The sequence below is a fragment of the Danio rerio genome, chromosome 20 (assembly GCF_049306965.1).
Source record: "Danio rerio strain Tuebingen ecotype United States chromosome 20, GRCz12tu, whole genome shotgun sequence".
Classification (NCBI taxonomy): domain Eukaryota; kingdom Metazoa; phylum Chordata; class Actinopteri; order Cypriniformes; family Danionidae; genus Danio; species Danio rerio.
Genome location: NC_133195.1, coordinates 27,956,649 through 27,976,711, shown reverse-complemented (window position 1 = coordinate 27,976,711; position 20,063 = coordinate 27,956,649). Strand labels below are relative to the sequence as shown.

Sequence of the window (20,063 nt, the reverse complement as noted above, 5' to 3'; positions counted from 1 at the left end):
GAGCGCATGTGCATGTGCTGCACCGTCTGTTTCGGTAGCCCACAGCAAAATCACCCTCCAGTGATTAATGTATCTCTGCTGGTGGTTAGTAGGTTGCATACGAAACAGCAGGCCAGGCTTTTTTACACATGAGTGACTGAATAAATGATCCACTGGTTTCATCGTGAAACCACTTTGGGTTAAAATGATACATCCTAACGTTGCTTTCGGAAGTGCTAATGCCTTTTGCGTATGTGCAATTGCGTCAGTTGGTCACTTACCTAATAGCAGTATGTGTCTTAGTATGAATGCAAACCCGTATGTGGTACAGTATGATGACGCAGGAGGAAAGATCGAAAGTGAGCATGAGTGATGTGCACTATGTGTCTGTATCAATAAAATAAATGATTGACTAATGCATTGCACTATACATTTAGATACTTATTTGTCTTATGTGCTTTTCACACTGTGCTTAACCCTGGATATATTTTAAGTAAAATGTTTGAAAAGGTGCCTTCTGGAGCAATTTGATAATATTTATCTTTAATTAAACTAAAAGATTGTATATGAATGTTTTCAGTGTTGTTGCTAATTATATGTTTTTTGTTTTTTACAATGTATGTTTGTTAAGAAACTGATATGATTATTTGATTATAAATTGTATATATAGTGTATGATTTTGCCATGAATATAGCCAATGCTGCCGATATGACATTAAAACCTAAATAAATAAACTTAACCCAGGGTTATTGTCATTTTGAACATGCCAGGATAAAGACACGTTTCACACATGTAAATTGAAAGCGGTGTTGGCAACACATAAGTTTGTTCAGTGTGAAACTGAAAATCAGATGCTTGGTAACAGGGACAGCCAATAAAAAATGGAGCAGCGAGTTTACATCACACCACAAAGTGCACATGTTGTAAACAGCAGCTGGTAATGTTAAATGTGTCATTTATTTTATTATTTTATTATTTTACCATAGTTCAACCGCCTATAGTTTGGAAGGAGTTGGCTGCAGTTATTTGTCAAAATATATTTTAAAGGTATATTTAAAATATTTTTTTGATTTAAAGCAATTGTTTTTTATATTAAAAATGACACTGAAGTCATTACGTTACTTCAGTGTCTCAGAGTCATTCAAAAATTATTTTAAATGCTAGATTAATGCACAATAAATTTTTTATTACAGCAGTTTTGCAAACACGTTTTATACCATTTCAAATATATTTTTTGTGCATGCTGTAAGTCCACATACATTGTTTACACATTATTTACATGGGCTAGATTTTGCAGCTGGACATTGCTTTACAATACCTTTAATGGGTGAACATTAGCCTGTAGGGGAGTGTCTTTTGTCTCTCCAGGTGTGAATTATTCATGACTATTGTGACTCCCACACAATATTCTGACCCAAAACTGACTTTACAAAATGTAAATCATTGTAACGTTTTCTTTGAATGAGCGAACAGAATAATTTTCACATAATTGTGAAGTAAATATTGTAGCCTACAAAACTAGTTACTCAAGTGTTAATCTGGTTCATTCAGTGTGGTTTTTTGAACTTTATGTAGTCTACTTTTTTCTCCAAAACCTACTAACCATGCCTAATATACATTTTTCAAAAAAAAATTCTCACGTATTATTGTAACACAATTTGTGCTAAATACAAAAAAAAAAAAAAAAAAAAAAAAAAACGTTGGCCAATACTATGTATAATAAGTAGCTTAAACAAGCACAAATGTCAGGGGATGTCAAAACATCTTAGGAGCCCGAAATCATCTCAGACCCCAGAGGGGTAAGTAAAAACTTCAAAATAAAAAAATGTCAAAAAACAAAAACAGTTGTCAGTTATTTATCTAATCAGTGACAGTCAAATATGCAAAGAAGATAACTAAAATAATAACTAATGTATAGTGTAAAACATCTGTTAATGAGTACTCAGGTTTTTTGTTAACCCATACTGTATAGCAGTGGTTCCCAACCTTATTTTGCCTGAGACCCCCTTTTCCCCTGGAAAATATTGCAAGGCCCCCCTCCACATTTAACGATATTATCGCTCATATAAGTTTGCAGTAATGATAAACGGTATGTTTATTACTATATCTAGATATGTTTATGCACAAACAATATAGCCTAATGTAAAATATAAAAGCAAAACATCAGTACGCCATTTGTAACTGAAAAATGTAAGCCTTTGACCTTTAAATTGGCCCTATTTGAAATTTTAATAACAAAAATATCAGTATTCACACTGGTGTATAAGGGAAAAACATAATATTATTTAATTTAATATTATTTATATTACAATTTAATACTTGCATGTCTTTTTTGTGGAGAATGTAATACAAATTTGTCCATTTTTGCATGGTCCTCAACCTTTTTATCACTGCGGAACTGTCAACGCTTGACAATTTTACCGCGGATCAACTGTTTTCTCAGAGGATGACAAGTTAACAAATTATTGCTGTCACTCTGATTCAAGTTTTCTTTATGGAGAAAATTACAAAGCACTGCAGTGTTTGGGTGCTCTGTGTTTGTTAGTCTTACCGAAATGTGAATATTTCTTTCAAGCTGAATCTGATGGGTCAATTCCTGTCACATGACTCATGGTGCGCTAGCGGGATTCATTGGCACGAGCGCATCACGGCCCTTGTGTGTGCAAACTCTAGAAATATGTGGTATGCGAATGGCCCCTAAAAGGCCGCCGTAATTTGCGAACTCCATCACTTGATCTTCTTGCAGTGCCATGGTGGATTCACCTGATATGTTGATAAATGGGTTGCGAATCTATACCAGTGGGTCCTTCACTGGGCCTTTCCCCAAGACTTTCCAAAGACTGTTTCTTGTTTCTTAGTTATTTTGTTTCTTATCTGTTTCTTACTTATTTTGCTAGTTTTTGGGTTATATTTGGGCGCTCAAGTGATTGAGAGCAAGAGAGTACAATCATTTTTCAAAATAAAAGACTTTTCAAAATCAAGGGTCGTTTAGACTCAGATAATAAATAAAAACAGAAATAATGATTTCTTGTGCGGCCCGGTAGCAACTGATCTACGGAGCGGTGATTGAGGACCACTAAGCTATTGGATGAAATGAACTAAGGCAACATGATCATTCTTCCAATTGTCCAACGTTAAGAATTTTTAAAAATATGACGTGACCCCACACAGAGCTCTCTGAGGCCCCCTTGTGGTCCGGGACCCCACTGTTGGGAACCGCTGAGCAGTGTGAAAGTAATTACAGATAAACAGGATTATGTTAGGGATTCTGTTTATCCTGGGTTTAAGATGACCCAGGGTTAACAACGTCAGGTGTGAAAAGCCCTTAAGCATGCCACAAGAGATTTACAAAATGTGTCAGCCCACACAATTGTGACAATGGACCACAAAAGTGTCTTATCATAAGCTTCCTAATGATGTATGGTTTGTAAATATAGCGTAATATAATATTTGCCTGATATACAGCTATTTGAGTGTTAAAAAAAACTTTACTAAAGTAAAAACTGAAACAAAGAAATATTTGCAATATTGCAAAAATTGCCTTTAAGTTTTAGTTATGTATATTACTAATCTAAATTTGAGTTTTAATATATTTGTGGTTGGAAATGACTAAATTCTAAATATCTTCATGGAACATGATCTTTACTAAATATACTTATGATTTTTTTTTTTGGCTTAAATTATAAATCTGATCCATACAATGTTTTTTTTAGGCTATTCAAAAATATACTCATGCATAAATGTTTTGTTTTACAAGGTCACAATTGTGTGTTTTTTGATTAATAATAGAGAAGCCAATTAGAAAAAAAGATTTACAAACGAATTGCATAGTACATTTAGTCACTAATTTCTTCAAAACAAGTTACTAAGCAGTGTTTCCAAGAACGTCCTGGAGGTCTTGAGGCCTCAGCCACACACGACGGCGGTGGGTGGCGGAAATAACCTCCAGAGTAGTCGTTTCGCTCACACACTTGCAAAGACAAGGACACGGACAGGCCGCAGTGCAGATGTTGGGTCTTCTTAGACTGTCTGCACGGGTTCATTTCCGTTGTGCTGTTATTAGAATCACAGCCTTTACAAACACATGGCCTCATGGTTATTCTGCTCAGTGTCAAGAGTTTACACCAGGCCTTTAGGTCACACTAAACACTGTCATGATGCAATGACACATGTATTTTTTGAGCTCAAGTAGGTCAGATTCAAAGAGTAGATAATGCACTGTAAACTTATGCCTCTAGCTGTTGCAATGCAATGACGTTATTCTGTTATATTATGTGGATTGTCTTTGTTTTGGCACTTGAGGTTCATGTACAGTATCAGCCACTATCTGAAGAAAGATTTTGCTCCATGGCATGTTTTTGAAGCATGGGGCAGGGTTTAATCTACAAATGTAGGGCAAATAAATCTATTTTCACCATTAAGGCTGTCAAGATTGCATTTGTGCTTTGAGTTACATTGCCAATCTAAATAAACTACTTCAGCTACAATAATTTAATGCTTGGTTGAGGGTTTTCTGTATTTTGGATGTCACGGATATCCAAATATGATCATCCTAATATCTAAAAGAGTTCAAAGTGTTCTGAATAAACACAACACTTATCTAGAGAGAATATTATAAATAAGATATTAGTTGCAAAGTATTTAGTATATTCATAATTATTTTTCATATACATACACATTTATTATTTTTTTAGAATTGTTTTTATATATTTTTTTAATTGTGTTAATCTAATTTGTATTTGCCTGTTTAATTTCTATGATTTTATATTGTTGCTTTGTGCCATTATTTTATAATAATGTAACTTTATTTGTTTGTTTTTTATTGGTCTGCAATGAATGATTATTTTATTATTTGATTAATCTGAAGATTATTTTTTCAATTAATCGATGACTCAGATACAAAAAATAGCAACAAAAGCATTCTTTTCCAACCCTTTATTCAAAAACAGAACTAAGAAGGTGCACAAACTTAAAAATCCCTGAGCTGTTGTAACAATAATAATAATAATAATAATAATACAATAAAAAGTAACTTAGTAGTTTTGTACTTTTTTATCCAAATATTAAAAAAAATCTTGAATCAAAAGACATAGACACATGAAATAGCATAAGAAATGATGTCTTGTTTTCTGAAAAAAAACAAACAAAAACAAAACATGATTGTTTGCTTAAAACAAACAAAATGATTTGAAAAAGGGGTAAGAAAAATAATCTTAATGAGATATAATCTCAAACAGAAGTTTTAAGCATCACCTAAGTTTTTCATGCCATTTTTCTTGTCTAGTCTTGATTTAAGATTTTTTAGATATTTGGACAGGAAACAAGATGAAATTACTAAGCAAGTAAATCTTTTTTGCAGTGTAGCTGACAACAGATGGAAAAATTAATGACCCAAAAGAGGCAAGTGAATGAAAATGTGTCTTTCATCTTGTAATGCAAATTGCAAAGTAATTATACCACCATTGCTTTTGTTATTAACCCTTTCACTGGTGAGTCTAAAAGATTCTAACTGGCCCCGGGAGAGAGTTTTGTAAGGCGATCATTATTTTAGAACGTTCACCCTTAATGTTTCTGTGGCGACGCGTCATGTTTATCACATGACACACTGCAGTCACAATTTCGTTGTATGATGCATCCCTTTTATTACGCTTTTACGTTTTAATACAAAATATTCACATGCTTGCTCATCATATCATCAACTACCTGACATTCCAATTCACACAAAGGTGTGAGTGTTTTTGTTCTTTAAAAAATGTATAAATGATCTTGATTGAACTTTATTGTTACTTTCACTGTGTATCTGATAGGAATAATACACATCAGCAAATTATATTTAAATGGATTATTAGACTTCCATAGACTTTCTTGTGTATTAAAAACTCTAAATGTATTGTTTTACCAGTACTTGTGTGTATGTCTAAAACATAAAATAAGCATTGGGTGGTTAAAAACACTGCATAATTGTGATAATATGACATGTCTTTCTCTGGCTCAGCGCCAGCCAACGTGCCAAACCTCAGTTTGATTTTTTTCTTGTCATGCTTGTCAAGCTGGATAACAAGTAAACACCATCACCAGGGACATTATGTTCCTTACTTCAAAACGGAACAAAAGCAGGATTCTGTAGTGATTTACCCTGCTGTTGAACTCACTTCCACCTTATCAAAGACTCCAACATGTTTGAGTTTTATGTGACGGGTCATTGCTGTGGTGCTCCCGTCATCACTTTTGCATATTTGGCCGTTAGCACACTTTTTTTTTGTTTATTTAGTGTGAAATGCTCCCACACAGGGTCACACAGATTTCTCTGCCTTTGCCATGTGTCTTTCCTTTAACGCTACCTCCACTTGTTTTTTTTTTTTGCTCCATCCTGTCTATGAGGCGCCAAACTAAGCTGGCATCAGTGCACAAGAGAGGCAGAGTGTGTTCACTCCACTACGGTGACACACTCAACTCAAGTTTTTTTTAATAATCAAACAGCTCCGTGTCGTGCAACACGAAACGATTATAAAATTAATTTGCAATGCTTTTTGTAATCATTTTAATCAATTTAATTAATTTGTTGTTGCAGCCTTAGTTTTTTCACATACTGGCATGTTTGTGTTGTTTATTTTATTAAATGTATTGTTAATATAAACATTGTTAAAGTATTGTTAATATAAACTGGCGGCACTTCTTTTAGCCATTATGCTCCAAAAATTTGGAACTGTCTCCCCCTTGAAGTAAAAGAATCCCCAAGTATTCATGTTTTTAAAAAGCGTGTTAAGACACATCTTTTTAAAATTGCGTATGATTAAACAAGTTTGCTAGGTGTATGCATTTTATCTATTTTGTTGTAGGTTAATGTATGTAATGTATGGTGTGTGCTTGCATATGTAAGGACTATTGTGTGTGTGATCGTGTGGATATATACTTATATATTGTGTGTATGAATGCTTTTATTTCATTATACTGTATGTGATAAGTTTTTGTGGTCTATTTTAATGCTTTTGTTGTTGTTTGTGAGGCACTTTGAGTTGCATGTATGTTGGAAAAGTGCTATACAAATAAAGTTTATTATTATTAAGTTTATTATTATATTTTTTTATTTGCATGCATTTAATTAAATAATTTATTTTTAAATGTATGTTCAAAAAATTATTTGAACCTCTAACTTAATGTGTCCACATAAATTCATGCATACTAACTGATATTTGTTTCAACTATTATACTTTTAGATATGTCTTCACTTTTTAGAACTCGTTTTAATATGCTGATTTTCACTTAGTTCTTAGTATTTATTTAAATTATTATTCAGTATTTCTGCTATGAGTTTGCACGCACCACTCTATACTTCTGTAATGTTTTTGCTTATTATACAGTAATAAGTTATTTCAAAATATAAAATGTGCATCATAAGATGTGTAGACAGTCTCAGAGTCCAACTCCACCTTTCCTAATCTGTTTGATTTGGGTGTAAATCTCTGTGAAGCTGCTGACCTGCCGTTTTCTTGCTTTTCTACTTTTCCGTTCTCTCCATCTGTATTCTCCTCCATGCTGAAGTCATTGTTCCAGAGCAACACACCTTGAACAGAGGTCAGCAGAAAACTTGGGAAATACCCTCTCTGCATTTCAGATTTATATCTCTGTGCCAGGGGATCAAGATAAAACGGCGGCTAGAAGTTAGGTCTGGGTCTCATTCGTTTTGAGTTTAAAAACTGGAGCCTTGGGAAGTCTGAGAGTATTAAAACAGCAATGGCGTGAGTTCAGCGCTCATTTGACCAGTCTATAGTCTGATCCATGAGCTCGTAAACCTCCACATGTAAACTGAAACATACAACTTTCATCTGGGAAATCCTGGAGGTCACACCTCATTCAGCTGTTATTGAGTCTCTGTGGCACATAGAAACTCCCAGTTTTCTCAGACACGCAGAGAGAAAAAAAATCCTCAAAATCCTCTTTGAAACAAATTAAGGTGCTTATAGTTTAGTGTCGAATCACTTGCAAAAATGTTAAAGTGCTGGCAAAGTCTGACAAACAACACCCAGACAAGGTCAGAGCTCTCTGCCAGGTCAAATCACTTGCACATTCATGTCAGCCAATTCACACAGGATTTCAATGAACAGCAGGTCTACAGAAATGAAAAAACAGCACACCGTGTAGTGAATTTCGTATGTAAAGGCCTGTTTAGACCCTATGAAACAAACCATGTGTAAATGGTGACTTTAAATCAAAATGTTATATTCTTTTAAACCTTAACTAAAAAAAATAATAGTAATATTTGATATACAGTTGAAGTCTTCAATTATTAGCCATCATGTTAAATCAAAAAATAAAATAAAATGAAGTACAGTTTTTCCATTACGAAAGCAATTTCTACCATGATCTATAATGAAACAGAAACTCCTGTTTAAATGAATGTATATGATACATTCTGATAAATTACACCAAGCAAAGGTCAACGCTCTTTTTGCCAGGTCAAATCACTTTCATCACATTCATGTGAGCCACAAAAAGTTTTAGATTTTAATATATATATAGATTTTAATATATATATATGTTTTTTATATAAATATACATTGAACATTAAAATTTGATTTAATGTATATGTTTATTTTAGGGATTGTACAGGGTGGGTATTGTATAAACACTGATAGCACTCAGAAAGGACCTGGCTGCAGGCCTGAGTGTGCAAATACAATATAAGTATACAAAAGTGGAGGATGTGTTTCTGACATGATAAATTCCTCTTTTTTGGCATTTTGGCAGAATGGGGTAAAAATCCCCTCAGTAAATGCCAGGACTGTTTGCACTACAGTGGCTGATATTTGCCCTGAGAGCAGACATTCCCACTATGAGAGTGTGATTTACGTCCTCCCTGTGTGTACATTTTACCTCTGTTCTGTCCGATAGGCAGAAAAGAGAAAAACACATTTTTATGGACTATTTTATTCTCTCAAAAAACATGTTTTCTTACACACATTCATTTCCAAAGATAAGCGAAAGCCTGGTATCTGTGTGGCCTCTTGACCTGGAGTTCCTGAAAAAATACAAGAAGTGCTTGATCTGACTAAAACCAATGGGAGTACCTTAGCTAGATGAAAAAAAAACAAAACAAAAAAAAAACAACAAAAAAAACCAAGCAGCTAGCACATTTTTGTGAAAATATTTTTTTCATCATAAATCAAAGGCGTTAAAGTGAGACGCTGAAGGCAAAAAACGTTTTTCATGTACCTGTCAATGTTGAGATTTAGGCCTTTTCATAATGTTTTCCAGCCTAATATATATATATATATATATATATATATATATATATATATATATATATATATATATATATATATATATATATATATATATATATATATATGGCTGTTATGACTGTAATAAATGGATGTTTTCAGAATTATGGAATAAATAAAAATCCCTCAATAAAAAGCCTTTGACTCTAATATGTCAAAAAAATGTCACAAGAATTTTGAAATTCACCGAATGTTCAGATTTTTTTTGGCTAGAAATGTATGCAAATTAGTGCAAAATTAATTTTATATTCATATTTAACTATTACATTTTCATTATCATCATCATTTATCAGATGATATTACAATATTTCTGACATTTATTAGAGAAATAGAAAGAAAATATAAAAAGTGGTAGTAGTGAAGGATTAAGAAAAAAGGGAGATCAAAAACATTGAATTATCAATTTAAAAGATAAATTTAAATGTGCATGAAAAAGATGAGATTTAGCTGCATTTTGATTGTTGCCAGGGATTCAATATCAAAATTTCAATGTTTTGTTGCACATTTTACTAGCACATTTTGCTTGCTCACGTTGTTAATTTTTAGGTAACCAATCAGTCCTGCTAATTAGTTAATCTACTGAACTTTATTTTTTTGTTTTGGTAATTTTAAATCAAGGTCTGATCATTTACATCTAAGTTTGGATGTTAGCATTCTCTACTGACGTTAGAGACATCTTTACCCACAATATTCTTAACCATGCTCTTACTTTTACAAATAGGGAGTAATAGGGAGTAGCCACTAGGAAGTAATTTTCAAAAAGTCCTACCCTGTACACTATATCTAGTTTCAATAGGGTATATGCACACAGACTTTTAATTTTCAGCCAGCCAAACCTAGGACTTCTGGTGAACTTTGTTTCCATTACAAAATGGCCAGGTTTAAAATCTGATTTCTTTAAAAAAAAAGTCTGTGATATTCACTGCCATATACAGTTTAAGTCAGAATTATTAGCCACCCTTTGATTTTTTTTTTCTTTTTAAAAAATTTCCCAAGTGATGTTTAACAGAGCAAGGACATTTACACAGTATGTCTGATAACATTTTTTCTTCTGGAGAAAGTCTTAGTTGTTTTATTTTGGCTAGAATAAAAGCAGTTATAATTTTTTTAACACCATTTTAAGGTGAAAATTATTAGCCCCTTTAAGCTATTTTTCCCGATAGTCTACAGAACAAACCATTATTATACAATAACTTGTGTAATTACCCTAACCTGCCTAGTTAACCTATTTAACCTAGTTAAGCCTTAAAATGTCACTTTAAGCTGTACAGAAGTGTCTTGAAAAATATCTAGTCAAATATTATTTACTGTCATGATGGCAAAGATAAAATAAATCAGTTGTTAGAGTTGAGTTATTAAAACTATTATGTTTAGAAATGTGTTGAAAAAAATATCTCTGTTAAATAGAAATTTAGGGAAAAAAATTAACGGCGGTAAAAGTTGGTCTCAGAGCATTCAAGTAGCACTGCATAATTTCCATTTCATTTTTTTTCATCCTGTTTTACGCTTGAACAACTAAATGAATGCTTAAATTTATCTAACTAAATGTTTTGTAATTACATTACAATACTGATGCTGTAAAAGCAACCTTGTTAAATGGTAAATATATTAACCTTTCATCGTACTTTTATCATTGGGTGAAAAACACTATAGCTGTGCATGTAGCCCATTGGAAGAACATCAACATACTGAAATAAAACTCATAGACTCTTAAGGTAATGAATCCGCTGGGAAAGTGCAGTGATACTAGTTTTTTAGCCCATTCACCAACATTGTCTTGCCTTAATTTATCATACTCCTTGTGCAATGAAACCCGGTTGAGCCTGTGATTAGTGTACGTGCTGTTTCAAACGTCTTTTGGCGGCGTTTCTGAATGGAAAGCTTAGGAAATGGGATAATTCTTCGCATCGTTGCACACACAACCCAAAGCCCTGCATTCTTTAATCATAGATCGGTCGGCCTCCTTTCCAAGTATTAATGCAGTTCAAATAAAAAAAACAGACCACTTCCAGGACACACAGAAACAAACACACATGAGGGAGTGAAGTCATTGTAATTGTTTGGTCTGCCAAAGATGAAGTGAAGAAGAGAGGTATGTGACGTTAAGGCATAGATCACAGCTGAAGTTTAAAACAGGCCTTGCATCAGAGCAACTCTGTTTAGACATCACCCCATAGTTATTCAGTGCTCCAGACACCTCACATAGCAGCAATTCCACCAGCAGATGGCTGAGTTTATTTCAGACTTGCAGAGAAGCAATTCATCTTGCGTGTGAGTTGAAGTCATTTACAGAAAATAAACTAGGAAGTTGTAGTCCATTAATAATCAGGATTAGGAAAGATTTCACATTCCATAGCGCATAAGTACATAACACAGCATTTTTTTTTTAGAGTTTGGGCATTAATTATATAATTACACACACACACACATGGAGACACATAATATATATTGCACCTTATTATATTTACTGTTTCAGAAATGCTTTTCAAAATAATCTTTTTTTTATTGCTAAGATGCAGATTTGTTAAATGTTTATATCAGTGAAAGTCTGAATGCTAGAAATTATTATTATTGTTGTTATTTATCTTGATTTTTATGTGTAATCAAATGTGTAGAAATGAAATGTTCTTTGGATAACTCTCTTGTTTGTCTTTAGCAAATGACCTGCTCTAGGTGATCAGGGGCCCTTTAATCATTTTCTCGTGTCCAAGACTTAAAGGAGATTTTATTCAAAATATGAGCGCATTAGAGGCTAGAAAAAACTGTTTCCGGGAACCAACTTTTTCCTGTAAAAGCTTGACTAGCTATTTTACTTACACTGCTTCATTGTTTGAGGCCAAAATACAGAAATAATCACTAAAATGTCACTTTGAGAGCTCTGAAATCTTCAGCTGTATTCATTTGTACCTAAAAAGTGCATATTAGTACCTTAAAGCAGGGGTGACTTTTCAGCCCATGACCCCCAAAATAACAATGTCAGTGACTTGCGACCCCCATTTTTCTTGAAGGTGGTTATAAAGACACAAATGTTGCACACACAACTATAGGCAAAAATGAAATACAAAAATGCACCAGTCTAATAACCATATAATTTTCATAGTCATTTATTATTTTAATTTTATATTAACCTCAAATAGGCCGATGCATTGGCGCAGTAGTGCTGTCGCCTCACATCAAGAAGGTCGCTGGTTTGAGTCTTGGCTGGGTCAGTTGGCGTTTCTGTGTGGAGTTTGCATGTTCTCCCTGCGTTCGTGTGGGTTTCCTCCGGCTGCTCAGGTTTCCCCCAAAGTCCAAAGACATGTGGTACAGGTGAATTAGGCTAAATTGTCCATAGCGAACTAGTGTGTGTGTGGATGTTTCCCAGAGATGGGTTTCAGCTGGAAGGGCATCCGCTGCGTGAAAACATGATGGATGAGTTGGTGGTTCATTCCGCTGTGGTGACCCTGGATTAATAAAGGGACTAAGCCGAAAAAAAAGAATGAAATGAATGAATAAATTAACCTCAACTATCTTATTTTTGATCTGTTAGAGTGCCGAAAAGGTTGTCAGAACGTTTAACCTGGCCCCATAAAATCAGTCTGCTGCAGCTGACACTATTGCTTTGTGGTTAATCTAAACACCCCAGGGGTCGAAATACATAAAAAAAAAATTCAAAGGCTGATACATTTTTATTTGTATCTTGTTGTTTCTTTAATGTAACTATTAACTGTTACCTGTTAACTGTACACATGATTATGTTAAAAATGCAAGCGTCTACCGTTTTTTTCTGAAAACACGTGCTGTTGTATTCTGCATTAAAACACGATACTTTGCAATTAAAATTCAACGTTTTTCTATCTAACTTCAGATAAAGTCTATTACTAATTTGACTTCAGAAGCCTCACAGGATGAACTGTGACAGCCAGCCAAACTCCAATAGCACATACTGTATTGAAAAATGTGAAAGAAAATAAACAAGTCCTGCATGCTGGAGGACAAACAGCCCCAGAATTCCAGAGCGATCTGGTGGAGCGTGTGGTCGGCGGACGCTCACAAAGAGCCCCTGTGTGTGTGAGGCTGCTGAAACAGGGCCTTACGGACATTCCAGCCGACATAAGAAGGCTTCTCTCTCCACAGCCTTTCCAGCGCCTGTTTTCGTAAGCTACTTTAGTATGTTTGCGCAACTGCTGTTGACCACTTTATTAAAAATACCTTTTGATGCTCTGGCTATGTCCAGCAGTGGGGTCGGCTCAAACTGGTTTGCGAGGAGAAACAACGCTTTGTGGCGAATGAACGAAGCGTCTGTAAATAGGGTCGGCTTGCAACTTCGATATAAGCTCAGGAGTTTTTTTTGCAATTTTTTTCTGTTTGCCTACACTCTGAGAAATAAAAGTACAAAAGCTGTCACTGGACCAGTGCTTTTTAAAAAGATATATGTTTTTCATTTCATTCCTGATACCTTCGTTCATCTTTGCAAAACAAAGGAAGGTATTTTAGCTTAGAGTTCTCTCATCCTCCATAGACTGCAATGGTCATGAGATGTTCAATGTTCAGAAAAGGAACCAAAGACATTGTCAAAACATGTGATTTCAGTGGTTCAGCTCAGAAGAAGCTCCAACAACACTTTTGTGTGACAAAGGTAACTGTAAAAAAATGACTGTCTGCTTTTGTCTAATCTGTTCAATAGCTGTACGACATATTGCATTAGAGTCAGCAGCACAAGCAACGGTTGTATAGCTTTAGTAAATGCACACCCTAATCTGACAAGGAAGACATAGGTAAACAAAGTTGTTTTTACTTCTTTTTTGGCACACAAAAGTGTTTTTGGAGCTTCGTATGATTACAGTTACCACTGAAGTTGCATGGAATGTTTTGCAGGGCTCGAAATTGCGACTATTTTGGTCGCATATGCGCCCAAAATTTAAGCTATGTGACCTTATAATACATTTGGGAGCATTTGTGCAACTGCATATAATGGTTGTGTCACCGACTCGGTCCCAGTCATTCCCCTCGCTGGCCAGCAGAGGTCATCATCACCGGACTTTGACATTACATCATCCATTGACTGATTAGCACTCACACCTGCACTACATCTCTTAATCACCTGGCTCACGCTTATAAGCAGCACACACACACAGCTTCATTGCGAAGTCTTGTTCTGCCCCGGCTAACACTACTGAGCGTTCTCATCCTTGCCTGCTTTCCTGTTGTGATCTTGCTTTGTTTACTGACCCAGTCCTGCCTGCCTTGTACTACAGCCTGAATCCCGACTTTGATCCTCGCCGCCTGCCTTGAACTCTAGCCTGCTCACTGACTCTGTTACTAGCTGCCTGCCTCTGACCCATGCCTGCATACTCATCCTGTATGCCGCCAGCCCAACGACGATATACTACTGTGTTCGATGTAAGTTTGCGCACGCACAACATCTGTGTGCTATTTGTTATTAAACTGTGTTTAATAAAAATTCTGCAAATGGATCCCTCTGTGTCAGCCACTTCGTTACAGGTTGTAGTGCAACCTGTTTTTTTTTCTTTTCTAAAAACGTGCTGAATCGCTCTTTCCTGCAGATATATTGGTTCATATTAGCTGTCAATCACTTAAGACTTTGCGCTGCCAATTGACAGGGAGCTTTTGTGACCGCGGGGAATGCAAACGGCTAATGAGTAAAAAGTACACAGAATCTCGTTGCATTCACTGCGTGTTCAGCGCAAATGTTCGCCAAATGTAAAATCTAGCACTGTATACACCATCGCCAAAGAAGCTCGCCTTTACTAAGTTTAAACTGATGCAGCTTATAACAAAGAGTGGTATTGTGCCGGTGGTCATCGGGAGAATCCTGCTCTGCCCCCCTCATATATTGGGTCAGCTGACTCATCTGCTTTATTCCACAAACAAAGAAAAATGTAAATCAGCGCATAACGAGACTGAGCATTAAAATGACACAAACCAAAACTTTTAAAAGTGAGACTTTTCTTCCTTTCTTATTGTCTGTCTTAAGATGAACATTATTTTTCTATTAATCACTGATGACTGCTTTGCACCTTTCAGCCTTGAATTGAATGGTTTATTATAATCTTTTGTTTGTTTTGTTGCAGAAATAGTATTTATTAAATTGACATGCATATAAAAACCGTAGTACAAAAATCTTTCCTACTAAAATTCTTAATTTGTGTTTAATGCAAACCAAAAAATGTATTTTTCATAAAGTAACAGTATGACTTTTTATAGCAGATAACTCGTACTCAAACACATTCAGGGCAGCATGATCATGAGAAATGTAATTCATTGTTAGTAATATTGACATCATCGTCATCATTTAATATTTTATAATTATCAGACATTCATTTTGGAATTATTGCACTAATATTAAGTCATCACAGCATTAGTTAGATAGTTGTTGCTGGTTTTTGTTAGTCCTATTTGATGTTGTTTTCAAATACAATAAATCCCTTAATATACAGTTTGCAGCGGTGCTCATTAATTTTTGGTGGGTGCTCCTAAATTTTTTCCGGTGCTCCTAAATATTTAAAGTGGGGAGCACCGGTGCTACCAAGTAAAAAAGTTAATTTCGAGGCTTGTTTTGACAATGTTTTGGAGGATGAGTGAGCTCTCGAATTTAATATAATATATATAAACTTGTGTTACAAAAATGAACAAGGGTCTCAGGGGTTTGGAATGACATGAGTTTGTCCAGCAGGTAAACAACGTCACAAGACTTTAGATTTCGGTCGTGGCATCACGTGACCACAATTTAGGTGACCAACATATAGGGACAATGTTATTTTGACGTCCAACAACGACACCAAATTACGTTAATTTTTGGTTGATTTTAGGTTGTGTTGGAAAGTGACCAAAAGTCAACGTCGAGTCAACATCTTAAACCAAGGTCATGTTGATTTCAAATACTGACATTTATTCGCCAGGTATGGCAGGCAAAATCTAACCTTTGATAGACGACATAGTGGTAACTTCCACACACATCAAGCTGTAACATCATTAGATGTTGATTTTAGGTTGGACATTGACGTCGACCTGATGTTAATCAGATTTACTTTTCCAAACAAAATGCAGCATCCCCAAAACTTTGGGGTATAACATCGATCTGACGTCATGTTGTTGTTTTGTGCCTGCTAGGCAAGTAATCAATAACAATTTGATTTTGGGTGAACTAAACCTTTAAAATGTCCATATTGGTATCTTAAAGGTGCATGGTAGTGTATAAATTAGTACCTAAAAAATACTAAAGTGAACATTTCGAGAAGATTAATGCTCCAATTACAGCTTATGTACCTTTATGTGCAGGATGTAAGTTAGACGTACAGTGTTCACACACTCACCTGTGGAATTGGCGCTTTATTCCACCTCACTTCCTTAGACGTGTATTTGTGATCTGTCTAACATGTCTGCGTTTCTGTTCGTCTGTCTGGACGGAGGGTAGAGAGATGGAAAACAACCACAAAACGGAAGCAGAGAAGCCTGCGTGAGTTAGGAGGCGTTACGTGACGAAAGTAACAGTGGGCCGTTAGTCAATAAATGCTATGCTGCGGGTCAATCTGTGTGTGTTTATGTGTGAGAGAATGAGTGTGTGTCCATCTGGGAACCATGAATATCTGTTGTTAGAACAAGGCTCTTTGTTAAACTCAAGGGTCTTATTGTCTGTTTTTTTACTCATCATTTATCCTGTAATTTGTTACTTCAAATCTATATGAATGGTGTATATACAGCTATGGAAATAAATTTAAACAATTTACAATTTATAAGTAAGAGGTGTGCGGAGACAAAAGTAACGCAGGACAAAACTAGCAAAGTGATTTTCTCAGAGCCCTGACTGCATTTGATTTCCTAGCTATTACAAAAAGTTCAAATAGCAACTTTTGATGCAGCTGATAATTACTTCTTATTTCCTTTTTTTTTCGAACTAAGTTGGCTTTCTCTTTTTATGTCACAATGATGATCAGTCTAGGGATTATTTAGAGCTGTAACATATCCTCAAGTTGATAGGAGTTACACGATTAACACTTTTTCCACTATCAACTGTGATTTACCTAACTAAGTTTTTTTTTTTTTTTTTTTTAATGAATTGATATTGCAAACTACTGATGACATATTTTTCTGAGTTAAATAGTCCTATAAAACATAATTGAACATTTGGTCAAACAAAATACAGTTGGTCAAAATAACAAAAAGGTGATGGGTGTCTTTTTCTTTGGAATAAGGTGTTGTGCTTGATAAGAGATGTCAGAATTATTAGCACCCCTTTGATTTTCTTCTTAAATATTTCCCAAATGATGTTTAACAGAGCAAGGAATTTTTCACAATCTGATAATATTTTTTCTTCTGGAGAAAGTTTTATTTGTTTTTAATTTCAGCTATAATAAAAGCAGTTTTTAATTTTTTTAAAGGGGCTAAAAATGTTAACCTTATATATATATTATAATTTTTTTTAGTAGTCTACAGAACAAACCTTCATCATGCAATAACTTGCCAAATTACCCTTACCTGCCTAGTTAACCTAATTAACCTAGTTAAGTCTTTAAATGTCACTTTGAGCTGTATAGAAGTGTCTAGAAACATATTTAGTAAAATATTATGAACTGTCATCATGGCAAAGATAAAATAAATCAGTTATTAGAAATGAGTTAAAACTATTATGTTTAGAAATGTGTTAAAATCCTCTCTCCGTTAAACAGAAGTTGGGGAAAAAATAAACAAGGGGGTTAATAATTCAGAGCGCTAATAATTCTGACTTCAACTGTATGTAAAAGGGAGATGCAAACAACTTCCTTCTGTTTGACCTGTCAGGACTTTGACCTCTGACCTCTGATCTTTTTGCATGTCAGTGGAACTACAGTACATACAATAAATGCTACTACCCAAACAGGCCTAGATTAGAATAGAACAGAATTTCAACAGAAACCGACTGTGACCAGAGCTTGAGCCACAACCCATAATGTGAAGTAATAAGCTCCATACTTTTGTTGACTTTGTAAATAGCTGAAGTCTCACGCAATACTTGGGCCTCAGTCTCTTAAATCATTCACAAAACAACAACTGTGTTACTTGGACATTCATGACAGATGTAAAATATCAAGTATGTGTAATGAAATCAACTCAAAATATCAAACATTTTGATAAGATTAAGACTGTCGCTATGCCACTGCTACTGCACTGCAGATTTGCTCTGAAAATGCAGATTTAGTGCAAAATAAAGTGGAAACAAAAATTATGTAGGGTGTTCCAGCCATAGTGGCCAAGGCTATCTAGGGTGGGTTATTGTTAGAATGGTATCAATTCCAATACCAATTTCGATTTAGATTTGCATTTTTTGATTCCCAGTTTCCATTCTAATTCCAGCAAAATAATAATAATGATTTAGGCCATGTTCACTTAGTATACAGATGCATTTTCGTCAATCTGATCACAAGTGACCAAGAGAGAATCAATACTGATGTAATTTTTATAATTTACAGGGCTAAAATATTCCTTTTTCAGACCAATTAAACACGCTTTGTGAATAGGTTACTTTGTGCATTAACTAATAAAATTATAATTGATTTATTCCATTTTCTATTTATCTGGGTGTTAGTGTTAGTTCACCCAAAAATATACTGTAAATGTATCACAAAAAAAAAAATTAAAATAAAAAAATCAAAAAATGTGAGAAACACTGACATCTATAGTATTTGTTTATATGTAAGTCAATGGTTACAGGGTTTCCACTATTTTTCTAAATATCTTAATTTGGTGACAGTTTTATTTTTTTATTTTTTAAAAAAAAATTTTAACTGATTTATTTAGATTTTTTTTTCTTATGTCACTCAATCACTCCTTTTCTACATTTTTTCTTAATGCAAAATAATAACAACAACATGTAAAGAATCTTGTAAAAAATTTTAAATGATTTGTTTTCTTAAAATAGATTCACAACTAAAATTATATATAAACAGTTTCATTTTAAAACAAAAAATCTTTACCTAGTTTGACTGCTGGACTTTTGCACAGATGAAATAAACATTAAACATTTAATTTTTTAGACACTCATCATACAAAATATGATATCAATTATGTTGAATATAATTAATAGGTATAATGTATACTTCTAGGCATTTATTTGGGGGCTCTTAGATTTTCTGGGGTCCTAAGCGGCCGATTATCTTGCTGATTGGTTAAATCTGCCCCTGACACTACTTATGTTTTATTAAAGAACTGTATTTGAAATGACATACAGTAAGGGCAAGTAAATGATGACAAATGATGAATATTCTCTTAAAAGCATATTCTCAGTTACAGTAAGTGAGTGCTGTGTTTGTTCTCAGGTAAGTTAGTGGAAGCTTCAGATAGAGGCAGTTCTGACCATGATTGAGAACAGGAGAAGGAAAAGTGGTATTTGTTAATGTGTTTGTAGGCGCTGAACTCAGGGCGTTTGGGTCCTGGGTATGAAAGTGATATTGTCTGGAAGTGGAAAGTTAGCTGCTTTAGCACGACAACTGTTTTGAGTTTCCAGCATGCAATTTTAACAACAAACAGTGTCTGCTGACATGGTAACGTGGGCTGTAATGGTTTACTCTGGCAAAGCTGATGTCACTCGCTTGGCTGAGTAAATCGTATTTACATCACTCATTTTCAACCATTTTTCTGTTTACCTTGACGTAATTTGCCATGAATCCTAATGGCACCATCCAGTCAGTCAGACACGAAATACACAAGTCATTTAACTTGGTTATACAAGAAAAATTCCAATGCAGAGTCCTTCAAATAAGATACAATGGAGTGATGCTTTCCAAAATGTTTTTCTTTTCTTTTCAGGACAGGCCTGTAGCCAGA

General features: G+C 34.6%; 3 long non-coding RNA genes across 3 annotated transcripts in view; 1 reads left to right on the top strand and 2 right to left on the bottom strand.

Annotated features, from left to right (window-relative positions):
• Positions 1-20,063, top strand: part of LOC141379240 (uncharacterized) — a 100,274-nt gene that overhangs the window by 43,117 nt on the left and 37,094 nt on the right. The gene's annotated exons all lie outside the window — the stretch shown is intronic.
• LOC141379238 (uncharacterized) overlaps positions 1-20,063 on the bottom strand; it is a 36,161-nt gene that overhangs the window by 9,636 nt on the left and 6,462 nt on the right. The gene's annotated exons all lie outside the window — the stretch shown is intronic.
• LOC137488650 (uncharacterized) lies at positions 12,349-16,690 on the bottom strand. The gene is made up of 2 exons (XR_011007781.2): positions 16,577-16,690; positions 12,349-12,720 (listed from the first exon to the last, which is right to left on the bottom strand). It is a non-coding gene; the product is annotated as an uncharacterized lncRNA (long non-coding RNA).